This window comes from Lynx canadensis, chromosome B4 (assembly GCF_007474595.2).
Source record: "Lynx canadensis isolate LIC74 chromosome B4, mLynCan4.pri.v2, whole genome shotgun sequence".
Lineage (NCBI taxonomy): Eukaryota > Metazoa > Chordata > Mammalia > Carnivora > Felidae > Lynx > Lynx canadensis.
In genome coordinates this window covers 39,099,601-39,114,850 of record NC_044309.1, presented here as the reverse complement: position 1 = coordinate 39,114,850, position 15,250 = coordinate 39,099,601, and the positions used below count along the sequence as shown (strand labels likewise).

The 15,250-nt window shown below is 42.3% G+C and overlaps 1 long non-coding RNA gene across 1 annotated transcript; it reads left to right on the top strand.

Annotated features, from left to right (window-relative positions):
* The first annotated feature begins 7,936 nt into the window (after positions 1 to 7,936).
* On the top strand, positions 7,937 to 13,347 carry LOC115518143. The gene is made up of 4 exons (XR_004343814.1): positions 7,937 to 8,126; positions 10,789 to 10,976; positions 11,890 to 12,084; positions 12,240 to 13,347. It is a non-coding gene; the product is annotated as an uncharacterized LOC115518143 (long non-coding RNA).
* Positions 13,348 to 15,250: the final 1,903 nt, after the last annotated feature.

Here is a 15,250-nt window from a genome sequence, read left to right as displayed (position 1 = left end):
TTAACATCTAAATAATAGGGGTTGAACATCCATTCCAGCACCATGGGAAGCCAGAGTCTTTCCCAGAGTCCTCTCCAATATTTCCCATGATCCTGCTTGTGAGTTTATATTCTCATGGCCATATTTACCTTCTAATTCTTGCACTTAGGAAATTCTTGATTCTCACTTACATTTTGCTCCCTACCCCCACACTAGGGCAGCTGTTCTTCCAAACCCCTGTCTTGTCTACTGTTCAGACTACAGCTGATTTTTCTTCCCCTAGAGCAACATGAACACACAGCTATTGTGCTTAACAGACTTTCCCAAGGGCTAGAAATAGCTAGCTGGTTGGCACAAGGAAGGAAAAAAACTACATACTGAAGGTCAGACACCACTGTTTCTAGAAACTTGTTGGCCCTTTTCTTATAGGGAAGATTTTTCACTGGCCATGCCCACACTTAGTTGCTGAGGATCCTTTCTCTGAAGACCCTTTCAACCATCTACTCTCTTTTAAGGTCCCAACCTTGTGCAATTTCAAAATGTCTGTTTAGCAGCTCATAAAGCAGTCTTACTTTTAACCTCCAGCATCCCGCTGAACTCTGAGATCTCCCTTTGCACACCTAAAAATCCCTTTAAGGGATATTCCTAAACCCCGTTCGGTACACAAAGAACAAGAGAAACTCTGAAATTACATCTTCTTTAAAGAATCACATCTTTAATCTTTAATCACATCTTCTCTCTAAATCACATCTTGGGAAGGCAAGACTTACTCATCCACAAACCAGAGCCAATCCCAGAGGCTGTGGAATTCTCTTCCCATCACATGTTCCTCTGGGTTTTAGCAAAACTAGAGATAGGGACTCAGCCTAGCTGGGTGCTGTAAGGGCTTCCATGGATGACAAGGGTTGTTGGGTTATCTAGACAAAGGTGTTTGGGGCTGTAGACAAGCAAATGTGCAATCCTGGGCCCTGATCACTGTAGGGTGAGCCAGGCAAGAATACTCAGGGATGGTGCCCAGTGAGATCAAGTTCTTGACCTATCACTTCCTTCTGTGTATAGAGACTCTTCGGGTAAAGCGAGTCTCAGATTGTGATTGAGCAGGTTATGGAGAAAAGGAAATTCATCTGGACTGAAAGGTTCTAGAGGGAAATGGTGTCATTGCCAATGCTGGAAGAAGTAGAACCAGGAGAGAGGCCAATCTCACTCTGCTTGAGTAATGAAGACATTCTGGCAATGCCACAGGATGGACACATGGGATAGAATGGAGAATGCAGAAACAGACCTGTGCAGATTTAGAACTTTGAAAAGTGACAGAGGTGGCACGGCTGATTGAGGGGAAAAGGGGAAGTCTTCGACAAACAAAGCTGAAAAAAATGATTATCCATATGGGAGAAGAGGAAATATATTCCCTATCTCACACCATATAAAAATAAACAGTTTCAGATTGACTTAACTGTCAAAGAGAAAAGTTTAAAAAAACTTTTAACTTTAGATTTCAAATCCTAGATTTAAAAGAACACATAAATGAGTATCTTTTAGACTTTGGGGCAGGGAAAAGTTTGTCAAACAAATACAGAAAGTGTTAATCTTAGAGATATTAAAACAAAGAACATCAAATGAAACTTCATTAAAGAAACTGAAAAGACAAATTACAAACAGGTTGGCTTAAAGAATATACAAAGAACTCCTATAAGTTAATAAGAAAACCATAAACAGCCCAGTAGAAAAATGGGCAAGAGACATGGACAGGCATTCACAGAAGAGGAAACATAAAGCTAATGAACAAACTCAACCTCATTAGTGATCAGAGAAGTGCATCCATTCACTTGGAAACCTTAAGAATTTGACCCAATGTTGGAGAGGATGTAGGTCCACACATCTTTCATTGCCTATGGGTGTGTAAATTGTTACAACTACTTTGGAAAATCTTCCCATATGCCACCACATAGTAATTTCACTCCTAGTTACATAGACAAATCTTTCACACCCACCAAAAGACATTTCATGGCAATATTGCTCACAATAGCAGTGATAAGAGAATAGACTATAACATGAATAATTCATACAATAATATTATGCAGTGTTCGAAAGTAATGAACCACTGTGACACACAACGTGGATCAACCTTACTATCATATTCAGTGCAAAAGTAAATCCCAAAATATAATTTATGACAATTATACTCATTTTACAAAATTAAAAAAAATAAAGTAAATATAAGAATACATATAAACTGGATAAAATAATGTAAAAAGGAAAGCAGGAAATGATGCCTCTGGAATTTAGTATATTGGTTACATTACATTGGTGGAGGAGGCAGGGAGGATAAGATGAAGAAAAACTGCGTGCTGGGTGGTATGTTTCTGGGAGTTTGTCTTTAAAAATAAAAATGAAACAAAACAGCAAAGAAACCCAAGTAGGGTTGTGCATGAAACAAAGATAAGAGTGTATCAAGAAATAAGTATTATGATTAGTACAGTTCAGTGCAACTGAAATCTGCTTAAGGAAATAAAAGGGGGTGGGGAAAATTAAGTGTGATTGTAGTGGAAAAGCTGAGGGTTTCGAATGAGAAGATCCCAGTGTGTAACTTTGGGAAAGTAGTGTAATCACTCAGAGGCTCTGATTCCTGCTCCGTACGATGGGTGAGAGTACCAAACGCTACACCAAATAGGTTTGTTGTGAGGGTTAATAAGAACCTGAATATGAAAGCCATGTGTCTGTCCAGTGCCCAAAACTGCACCAACAGTGTCTGCCTCTTGACGTTCCCCTCTGCTGTGCACACCATCCGCACATTTGTGTGCATGAAGATTAGGGTATAGCGGATACTAGGGACACCTTAATGAGAAGTCACAGAAGATCAATAATCAGAATGAGGGGAAGCAAGGGCAGCCCAGCTCCTCTGTCTGGGTGATAATTAGGTTGGGGATTTGGAGGCTGATTAAACATATCAAAGCCTGCGTTTTTTCTCAAGAGTGAAGCGCCCCCCACCTCCTCCTTTATAATCTTTTGTATCCCAGCGATGCCCTGGTGGTGATGTCAGTCAGAAAGTACTTTGTTTTTTAATTTCAGGTTTTAGAGGCAGCTTAGCATGGTGGAATACACATAAGCTTCTGTAGCAGATTGCTAGGGCTTCCTCATTTCTGATTTTCCTCTTTCCTGAACACAGAGGAGTCAGGTGGGGGCATGTGAGTGATCTGTTCACAGAATATGGGTGGAAGTGACACCGTCCGGTCATGTTCATGTCTAGCCGTGGAAGCTCCGCACAACCTTCCAGCCCTCTCTTCCTCGGATAGACGGATCGTAAAGGCCACACGTCAGGGTGGAGGAAACCAGATGGAAAGAGACAGGGTTGCTGAATGGCGTCAAGGAGGGCAACAACTCTGGAGAGACGGTCAGACCTGTAGCAGCTTTTGGATGGGTGAGAAATAGACTTGCATTACCTGTATATGTATATATGGCCACTGACATTTCAGAGTTACTTGTTACACAGCATAGTTTAGCTTAGCTTAATACAACTTGTTCTCAGATTGTCTTGGGTTTGAATGCTGATTCTATCATTTATAGGCTGTATGACCTGGAACAAATCCCTTAACGAACCTGATCCTTGTTTCTTTGTCTTACAATGGTAACAATATTTAATTGTGCTATTCTTATCAAAGTAAAATAAATGAATGTATTAATAATTCCTTTCATGGTGTCTGACACAGAGCTCCCATAACTCGTGACTATTATTATTACTACCACTGCTAGGCTCTATGCTGGGCGATAAAGTGTAAGATGCATTCTTCCTTCCTTAAGGCAAATAGATTGTATTTGGGAAAATAGCCCATGTGCCCAGGAGAACTTAACAATTACAAGAGTCTGTCAATACAACTGAACACACAGTCAGTGCTATTAGCACAAGCACACTAGGACAAGGTCAGGGGCTACCACAGGACGCATGCTGAGTCTACGAGGACTTCCACTTCTTGAGTCCTCTAAAACAGCAGGTGCAAATAGGAGCTACCAAGTCACCATCTGTGCCCGCCTAAGGATCTAGCTGGCACGGGATGGTGAGAATCTTTGGCCACGACTGGATGATCTGATTAAAAGATTCACAAGGCCTGCACAGATGTGGACCTAAAGAAAGGAGAAGGCAGTAAGGTTTGGGAACCCTACATGTGGCCGACCTGGTGTCAGTGGAATGAATCTAAGGACTTACAAATCTCTTCCAGCCCTAAGAGGCTAAACTCTGAGCCACAGCTATAGAAGCTGGAGATGTGTGTGGCCCTTTGCTGAGCTGGGAAAAACCTTTCCTTCAGAGCTTGGAGGCCATTTGAGAGCCCAGAGTAGACCAGACAAGAAAGGAGCCAGAGGTAGCCCCTGGGTCATTAAGGATCCAGTTCCTGTTTTTATTAAGGGTCTGACAGATAAGACTCAGAAGCCTGGACCAGGGCCAGGCCGCAGGGATGTGGCGTGGGTTGCCAGGTTAGTGTTCAGAAGTCGAGAAGCTGTGAGAGCCCTCACTGGGTGATCATAATTGCACATCTATTAAGTATGCATTACAGCATCTGAGGAAAAAAAGCAGGTTTCCCCCACCTATCAGCTCCCCACCTCTGTCAAAGGAAACTGAAAGCAAATTTATGACACACAGATTTGACCAGAGCTTCAGAGACAGAAACGTTTGAGAACTTTTGGGGCATGGAGACTTCGCTTTCACATCTAGAACAACTTTGTCAGATCTCTTAATGCCATCTGCCCAAATCTCAGCCATATGAGTAATTTTCTGTATGGTCAACTCTGAACAATTTAAGCCAAAACCAGGGGCTGCACTCAAATGGTGCTCCTGCAAAGACCCATGTTTGGAAAAGCACTTTCTTTGTTCTTTTCAGACCATTTCTTCAAGCTACTGTGCAGCCCTAGTCCCACGCTCCATGCTTACAGATTGGGAAACTGAGGCCTGGAAGGGGTGATATGTGTGGGTCATCTCACAGCAGGTTAGATGAGAAGCCATGAATAAACCCAAAATAGCCTTTTTAGACCAACATTTCCTGAAGAGGTTCATGCAGCTGCTGGTCAGAATCTTGGTTTCATCATCTTTAAAAGGGATAATGTTGCATGTATTCACAGGGATGCTATGGGGTTCCACAGAGGCTATCACGAAGGGAAGCCTCCAGCTCAGCGCATAGTACATGGCAATAGTCCTTCAGGATGAATAGAATCTGAAATGTGAATTTCCAAGGAAGAGGCAGGACCACCCACTGGAACAGCATCATCCTGATGACCACAGCTCGTTTATGGCATGTTGGTATCGTCCCTCTTTCTCCTTCCTTCCTGGAAGCTCCTCAGTCTCCCTGTGTCTCTCTGGTTCCATGTAACGGACTTGCTGACTTTGTGTTTGAGGGTGTTGTTCCTTGGTCCCTGGGAATGGATTTTGGAGTCAAAGTAAGAATACCTTTTCCTTCAGCTTGGGTTTCTTGGCATGGTTATGGGAGGTTGGTCAAGTGGGAGTGGTCAAGGACAGGCTAAGGGGCCTTGCAGCTCTAAAGACCACACCTACAGCCAGCATGTAGGATTCAAATCAGGATAAAGGTGCTGGGGCTGGAGAGGACCACATTGTGCCATCTATCCCCACCAGGAACTCTTCTCCAGCCAGTTAACTCTTCATTTGTGAAATGTGGATAATCACACCCATCTGGCAAGGTCTTTGCGCAGACTTGAGAAAATGCCTGACACATATCATGCCCTCGGTAACTGATTTTGATGATGTCTGTGTGTCGAGTACCAAAGGTAGTGCTGGACACTGTACATAGTAGGATTGCCCGACTCCTGCTCTCAGATATCCAGTAGGGGTGACACAGCACAGGTGTCCTCGCTTTCATGTGTCAACACCTTAATAGGGGAAGACAACAATTAGGTCCCCCCAGGATGTCTTTTCTCCAGGCTAACATATACCTAGCTCCTCAGCTGTTGTTCACTTGAACTGGTCCTCTCCCTACTCTGCCCATATCTTTGAGATGAGCCCAAATGTGTCAGTGCCCTCCTTAAGATAGGAACCTGGAACTTAACACTGTTCTTCATGAGAAAGATCACCAGGGAAGTCCCCATGTTTTATTACAGACCCATTGGAAGTTAATACCAAGCACACTAAATGACTTACTCCAGAGATGCACAGTAAGATTTCTGAAGATAGGGGACTCAATGAATAAACAAAAAATACATTTCCTCACAGGAGGTAGGGAGGCTTCTGGGGTTCTAGAATATTCTACTCCTTTTTTAAAATATTTTTTAAAGTTTATTTATTTTGAGAGAGAGCAAGAAACAACAGGAGGTGTGGGACAGAGAGAGAGAGATTTTGAAGCAGGCTCCGCACTGTCAGCGAGGAGCCTGATTTGGGCCCAAACCCACAAACTGTGAGATCATGACCTGAGCAGAAACCAAGAGCCCAATGTTAACCGACTGAGTCACCCAGGTGTCCCTAGAATGTTCCATCTCTTGACCTAGGTGATGGTTACATGAGTTATTCATTTTTTAACATTTATTTATTTATTTTTGAGAGAGAGAACCAGCACGGGGGGAGGAGGAGGAGGAGGAGGAGGAGGAGGAGGAGGAGGAGGAGGAGGAAGAGGATGAGGAAGAGAGAGAGAGAGAGGGAGAGAGAGAGAGAAAGCAGGGGAGGGACAGAGATAGAGGGAGAGAGAAAATCCCAGGCAGGCTCCATGCTATCGGTGTAGAGCCCCATGTGGGGCTCGAACTAACCTGAGCTGAAATCAAGAGTCAGATGCTTAACTGACTGAGCCACCAAGGAACCCTAAGGTATTCATTTTTTGAATAATTCATTGAGCTAGATATTTTTTTGAGCTGAACATTTTAAAATAACAGTTTTATTGAGATACAATTCACATATCATAGAATTAATCCATTTAAATTATACAATTTAATAGTTTTTAGTATATACAGATATATACAATCACTTACTATAGTCAATTTTAGAACCTTTTCATCACCACTAAAAGAAACTGTACCCTTTAGCTATCACCTTCCTATAGCCCCCTCCTTCTCAGACTTAAGCAATTACTAACCTACTTTCTGTCTCTGTAAATTTTCCTATTCTTCACATTTAGTATAAATGGTATCATACAATATGTGGTCTTTTGCAACTGGCTTTTTTCATTTAGCATAATATTTTCAAGATTCATCTGTATTGTGGCACAAATCAGTACTTTATTTTTTTTTATGGCCAAATATTATTCCATTGTGTGGATATACCACTTTTATTTATCAATTCATCAGCTGGTAGATATTTGGGTTGTTTCCACCTTATGGCCCTTATGAATAATGGGCTATAAGATTAATGTGCAAGTGTTTGTGTAGAAATGTTTCCATTTCTCGTGGGTATGCACCGAGGAGTGGAAGTGTTGGGTCATATGATAACCCTTTGCTGAACTTTTTGAGAAACTGCCAGAAAACAATTTCCACAGGGGGTGCACGATTTTACTTTCCCACGAGCAGCATATGAGGGTTTTGATTGCTCCACACCCTCACCAATACTTGTTGTTATCTGTCTTTTTGATTATAGCCATCCTAGTGGGTGTGTGGTGGTATCTCGTTGTGGTTTCATTTGCATTTCCCTGATGACTAATTATCTTGAACATTTTGATTTATGTGCTTTTCTTAATATACGTCCTACTTTAATTAAAAAAAAAACAGTGTATTTTTAAAATACACTCGCTTCTTGACCCCTGATACCCATAAAAATTGCTCAGTTCTGAAAACACAGAACCCAGAACTTCTGGAGGCTAGAGATTTTGCATCTCCCAGATGGAATTCACCTCTGGGGGTAACCAAGTCATTTTGGGACCAAGCTAGACTGGAGCTGCTCTCTTTCCCAGTAAGAAATTTCCCCTGGATCATACACAGAAAGGCTCCAAATGGACCTGTGTACAGGTATGTATTTTTCCCCTTATACTCAGGTAAACTCGGGTTGTGAAATGGAGTGGAAGGCTTGTATTCAGACATGGGTCAGCTATCTGAAAGACTATGTGGCACTGGACAAGGACTTGAGCCCTTGTCTCTTCATCAAGGCACAAAGTCCAGGACAAGAAGATTGATGCACTTGATCCAGACATGGAGCTTGAGAAGAGAATCATCCCTAGATCAAATGAAAGGTAATCCTTAACAACATGTGTTACTTGTCCTACTTTACATGTGGGGAACCTGAAGCTTAGAGCAGTAATTCACTCAAGCCTCAAAGTAACTTAGTCTGCAAAAAGCCTTACTTTTCAATTCCCCCCCTCCTTAGATGGTAGAGTGAAAGCTTGGTGCCTTGGCATTACCCCCTGGGTACAGTTAGCTGCGTTTTCAAGGCAGCCTGATGACCTGGTCTCTGTAGCCCATGTTTAGTTCTGGGGCCAACCACTGCCATGCACGCCTCTGGTCACTTAGGCTATTCTTCCTCTGGTGAACCTGTGTGCTGGGTTCTTTCTTTTCCTCCTATTGGGTGCAAGATCTTAACATTTCTCTACTTTCATTCCAGCACTAGGTACCAGTATTTTTTGAAGGTTAAGGGAGGTATGTTAGTTGGGTTCCTCAGGAAACCCTCTACTGAGGTAGAGTTAAGAGTGCAAATGGTTTCGGGGGAGTATGTGTGAAAGAAGGGGAGCAAGCAGAATTGGGCAGAGGGACCCATAAGATGCACACCTAAAGTCTCTGCCAGCTCGATGGGGAGTTGCAGAGCAAGGACTGCCTAACCAAGGATCCCACATTGGTGTGAAATCACTGGGTCTTTATATGACCACCTGTCCCCACCTGGCTCCTCCAAGGAAGTTGAAGTGGATTCTGAGGAAGCTAAAATCTGGCACCCATTAGGTAGACACACTCTTCAAGTCCTTTCTTAAAAAAGGAGCTGAGCAGTACATGTCCTCATTTGCCAGCAGTCCAGACAAAGCCAGACATTCCTACAGGAATCAGTTATTGTCTGGCTAGCTCAGGGAATGGCCTGGAATTCTGGAAAAATGGACTACAAACCTGGGCTATAAACTGAAGAGCATGTTGATTCCAATCTCCCACCCCTCCTTTTTTGTGGGTCACATCATGAGTGGTGTGTCACTGGGCTAGAAGGATTCTGCAAGGTCCTTTGGGCCTCAGTACTCAAGGACTTGGGAACAGGTGAGTTACCTCGTGTCCTTTATGCTGTCACACCTATGTGAATTCAGGTCTCTGCTGTAGGCCACAGTCACGATGGTCATCGTCACCATTTTCCCATAAGCACTTTACCCAGCATCAACCAGCATTCTTGGAATACCAAATTGAACTAGAGTAGAATACAAAAGGAAGATTCTAGTTCACCTTGTCTTCTAGAAACTTCTTGTATTTGGAACAATCACATGCTATGCCAAATATAGAATGAATACAGTGACCTCCTGGGTTCTGTGATCCTGGGTTCCCAATTTCCCCTCTATAGAATGGGAATTACTCTGACTGCCTCAAGCCTCACCCTGAAAGGGCTATAGAGACTTCAATGGTATAATGGAGGTGGAAGCCTTTGAGCACCTCATTCCAAAGTTATCAGAGCATCTTTTGCCTAAGGCTCTTGAAACCTCTTAAAAGCACCACCACATTTTCATCACACAAAAATTGCCCAAGAGAGATCTCCTCATTACCAGCACTTGGTGGGAAACTGGCATTCATCCTCACAATTCCCCTATGATCACAGAGTCTTACCACAAAGGGCATCTTTCTGCTAGTTTATCTGCAGAACGGTCTGGGGCAGAAGGCAAAAGCACCAGACTATCTCGCTTGCCTCCCTGCCTCTGCTGGGGCCCAGGCAACGTTCACCAGTGTGGTCCCCAGAACTCTGGTCTCCTTGGCATAGTTATTTTGTTCGCCAAGTTAACGTTTATAATTTTACTTTCTACTGAGGACACATTGAGAGAATTTTTGCCCACTGTTCAAATTCATGGGACTAATATGTTACTGGGAAGATGTCCAATGTCCAGGGGGAACAGGGGAAGCAGAAGACAAAGCCTGCTAAAGCGGGAAGGGACTTGCCTTCAGTTCCTCATTCACAGGTGAAGCAGACACGATGAGCAGGTGCCCAGCCGGGCTGGACTCTGTTCACCTGATCGAAGTATACTGGTTCTGACTTCAAAGGTGTTGAGTGAGGTGGTAAGAACTTGGGCTTTAGAGTGATGGGTTCTGGCTCTGCCACTTACTGTCTAAGATTGGGCAAGTGACTTAATCATGAAGAACCTCAGTCTCTTCAGCTATAAATTAGAGATCATAACTCCCACCCTGCAGGATTGCTAATGATGAGAGATAACATATGAAGAGTAACTGGATTATAATAGATACTCAATAAGTGGTAATTATTAAAATCATTACATTTTCTGCTATAAATTCAAAAAGTGCTTATTGAACATTTACTCTATTCACCCATCTTTTCAAACATCCATTCATTCCAAAAACATTTCTGAGCTCAAGATTATGCTGAGGTCAGTGAGGGGTCCTACCGAGAAATAGAAAGCAGGCTCCTTGAGTTCAAGAAACTCAAACTTTGACTGGAAAATAATAAATTAGAAAAGAATAGAATTATAAAATGGAAGCCATCACACCTTCTTGACTGTGCTGTGGGAGTTAAGTGGGTAAGCCTGTAAGCTTGGCCTCTGGCCCCAGGCAGACTTAATGGGTAGCCCGACTAGAGTTGTATCTTACATGGGGAGAGAGGCAGAGTCAGCCAATCTACTATGAATCTTGGAAGCATGGGTTTTAGGTCCCCTAGAAGGGCTTCTTCCAAGGCTCTGTACTTAATTTTATTTTTCTTGTCTATAGAGGCCCCCCCCCCCTCCGCAAATTGCATAAACTTCAAGACCCACAAACCCTGGATTATCTCTCATGGAGGACTGAGTTTTAAAGTCAGAAGATAAAGTAGGAACTGACAAGCTCATGCCTCACAGCATGCTCTTGGAAAGCACACAGGAGAGGTGAAGAATCAGGATACCCTGAGATCTGAAAAGAAGGTATGAATCAAGTCAAGCTGAACAGTGGAGCAAGAATTTGAAAGTTGGAATCCTCTTGGACTAAGAGAAAAGATAAAGGTGCCAGGTGGTGAGGAATGTGAGGGCAGGGAACTATACCTTAAACAGAATACTCATACAATTTTCACATTACATGTGCAAGAATAGTGTATAATGCATAATGGTGGAACCATGTTTGGAGTCACACTGATCTGGGCTCTACTTATTTGAACTTCATGACTTAGGACAGGTCAAGGAACATCTTAGAATTTCAGTTTCATTTGTAAATCATAATAGTAATACTTATCTCAAAAGTATTACTTTTGGAATTTTAGGTTATAAAATTAGGGAGATATTTTTCTGAAAATGATTTGTAAACTGTAAAGAGTTCCGTTTACCAATATTGGTTCTAATTCATTTTACTCACACTGTAGAAAGAATGTCCTTGTTCACCAACCTGATAATAGTGGAAGGACCCTTAGGGGGAAAACAAACAAAGAAACAAACAAACCCAGCTCTGGTACTCTCAGAGTAAAAACTCCAGTTTATTACATACTTGTGAGCAATTCCCTAATTTCTCCAATCCTCAGTTTCTCTATCTAAATCATGAAAGTTATTATACTTTGCCTTTAAACACCAGTGAGGTAATATCTTGATCAGATTTATCTTTAAGTTCCTTGGGAGGAAATAAATGAAAATATCCAATTCACTTTCCTTATTCGGACCTTTACTAGAATTTGGAAAGGAGACTCTCTCAAGCCTTTAAGCAACGGGGAAGACCACTGAGTGCCACAACCCACCTTGGGCTGGACTGTAATGAGAAGGACATTGATTGAGTGCTAGCTGTTGGACATATGGTTTTGCCTCACCCTCGTAACAGGCTAGTATGTTTGACATTACGGCTTATATTATACAGATGAGGAAAATGGGGCTCAGAATATTTGAGCAAATACTTCAGTTCCCACCTCTAGTAAATGGAGGAGCAGAACGTCAGACCCAGATAAATGCTGGAACCTCCTTTTCCTGGTGTCCCCAGTTGACCTGCAGCTCCTTTGTGTCCAGGACAAGGAGGATTGAACCTATGTTCTACAGGAAGTCAGGCCTGTGACAGGTAAGATGACATGAGGCTAAGCCTCTTGTAGACTCCGGCACAGTGTGAAATTGCTAGTTATTATTTTTAAAGCAGAGAGAAACTTTCCACCCATGCACTTACAGAGGCAGTTGACTTCAAGGTCTGATGGTTTTTGTCACCCTTGCCTTTTCTAGATCAGTGTCCAAAGTCTTCCTGTATGTTGTGGCTGTTTCTGTTAAGCAGTGTCTTCAAAGGTCTAATGAAGGAGGCCACCATGGTGCCTGCATGTCACAGAAAGAATGTGGGCTCACATCTTCACAATGGCAGAGATGGGTACAAAAGCAAAGACCACATCAGTTTTGAAGCATTTCCACCTGTGATGTTTGACATCCTTCAGGCACGGTCTGAGAGAGGGACTGGACCAGCATCTTCTGAACATTGTATTGTGGGGGAAAGACACAGATATGAGGAGCTCTTCCCCCTGCAGATACACCTGTGGCACGAGCCACCCTTCCCCCATCCCCTAAGGCAGAGTCTCCTCTCCATCCCGTGCACACCCTTGTTGGTTTATAGGTCCCCACTATTAGATGAGTAATAAACAGTAGGATATAAGCTTCCCTTCTGGCCAATCCCAGAGCTAAAGTAACATGTTCAAACACCATGTTATTATTATTACCAATGATAATAAGAGGAATAATGAGCAAGAATTGCTTTTATTAAATAAATCAGGAAAATGCACTTTACAACATGTTCCAGAGACATGTCAAGAGGCTCTCTAAATGTCTGGATGGTGTTGGAGCTTGCGTTGCTCACCATTATGAGGGAGTTTTTCTACAATTACTGGTCTCTCAACAGCAGGTTAGGACTCATCTTATAAATATATAATAACATAAACGGGCTTTCTGTTTATCAACTACTATCTTATAAGTGTGTGCTTTCCTCCTATAAATCCCCCTTTTTAATAGGTGCATTTTTAAATGATACCATAATTGTAGCCATTTAAAGACTAAGATATTTAACCTTGATCTGTTGCTATTTTTGTCAGTTTTGGAATTAAAAGGGAAATCTTAGTTTCCTCAGCTCTGTAACCTTCTTTAGGGTCAAGTGCAGTGATCTGAGCATGCCAAGCATGCCATAAAGGTGCCCAGTAAGTGGTTTTTTTTTTTTTTTTGAGTGAATGAATAACTACAGAGATCTTGTAGTTCATCTACATCACTCTCTTGCATTCTAGGTTCTATCTGAAACTATCCTAGAAAGGTAGCAATAATAATGTAGGAGAAGGGAGCCTGGCTGACTCAGTTGGTAGAGCATGAGACTCTTGATGTCGGAGTTGTGAGTTTGAGCTCCATGTTGGATGTAGAGATTACTTAAAAATAAATCTGCAAATAACAATAACAATAATGTAGGAAAGCACACAGCTTGAGAACAAATTTGTCCACCATTGGAATTCAGTATTTGGTGTGCTTGGTGTATTTTCTTTTTAAGTTGGCTTTGCACCCAGCGCAGAGCCCAATGTGGAGCTCAAACTGATGACTCTAAGATCATGACCTAAGCTGAGACCAAGAGTCAGACGCTCAACCAACTGAACCGCCCAGGTGCTCTGTGCCTAGTGTATTTGACATTTGGAATAGATCATTTTTTATACACTCCCTCCCTCTATTCCTCAAAATTATTTCCCATAATACTCATTTTCTTGATTAGCTCTCCAGTTTTAAAATAATTTTAAAAAGATAAACAGTAATAAAGATATCCAAATTTAGTAACTTACTTTATTCATGGTCCGAAATGAACTGTTACCAAAATACTATACCTCGCAGTTCACACTGTGTTCCACTGTTTTAGAATTTAAACACTAATAAGACTCTAAATCCTTGCTGCCTCTACACTCACTGCTCTGTTACTTTTTCCAGTGTGTGGGGTTTTATTCAGTGCCATCAAGCAATTCTCCAGTTCTCAGTGGGCACTGACTGGGTGTCCCACAAATTTAGCTCAATTCTAACACTGTCTGGAGATAGTAGAGGTTCCATGAATAAGAACTCAGCCCCACAGTACTTACCCCACTTTGGATGCCAATCTCAGGTTCAGATTATTACCTGTGCTTCTAACCAACTGGCTATAAAACAGAGGTACCTACGACCCCCCTCCTTGGGTTTGATTAATTTGCTAGAGGAGCACAGAACCCAGGACACCAGTTTTCTTACTAGATACTGGTTTATGGTCAGGGATGTTAAAGGATATGAATCTACAGCTGGATAAAGAAATATATTGGGTGAGGTCCAGAAGGATCTTTAACACTGGAGCTTCTGTGCCAGTAGAGTTTGGGAAGTGCCATTCTCCCAGCTCATGGATGCATTCTGGTTCACCAGCTTGGAAAACCTCTGAAACTCTCCTTTTTTTGTTTTTTGTGTAGGTGCTATTACATAGGCATGATTGATTAAATCTTTGGTCATTGGTGATTGCTTCAACCTCCAGCCTCACTCCCCAGAGGTATAGGAGGAAGCAGTGGGAAGGAAAATTCCAACCCTCAAAGCCTGGTTGGTTTCCCTGGCAACCAGCCCCCAGCCTTGAGGGTTTCCAAAAGTTACCTCATTAACATAAACCCAGTTGTAGTGGAAAGGTGCTTGTTATGAATAACAAGACACCCATTTCACCTTTATGGCTCTGAAGTGATTTCAGAAACTGAGGACAAAAGACCAAATATTGTAACAAAAGATGCTCCTATTGCTCTTATCTGCTCCAGAAATTCCAAGTGTTTGGGGAGCTGAGCCAGCAACTGTGGACAAAGACCAAAATATAGACGTATCACACCGTTTATTTCAAATAAATGGTTTAAATGTGAGAAGATATGATACCACATGGAGCAAAGATATGACGTGTGTCTGGAGGAGAGTTCCAACAACTCTGAGCCATTCTGCCCTTGCAAACATACCCTTGGAAACAGTCCTGTGGCTGAGTCCTCAGGGGTAGGGTGGGTCAGGGCAACAGGATTGTATAACTGGGAGTTTCGGAAATTAACTGCCATATAGAATACAGTGTTCACTAAAAATGGGTTAATTTGGATCATGTAAGTGTGTGTCTGTGTGCATAAACTCAGCAGTAATCATAGCAACTAATTAGAACTGAGACCAATATGAGGTTTGGTGGGGGCCGGGAGCATTTTCTCAATGACTTTCTTTTGAACTGCAGGCACATGTTACGTCGACTG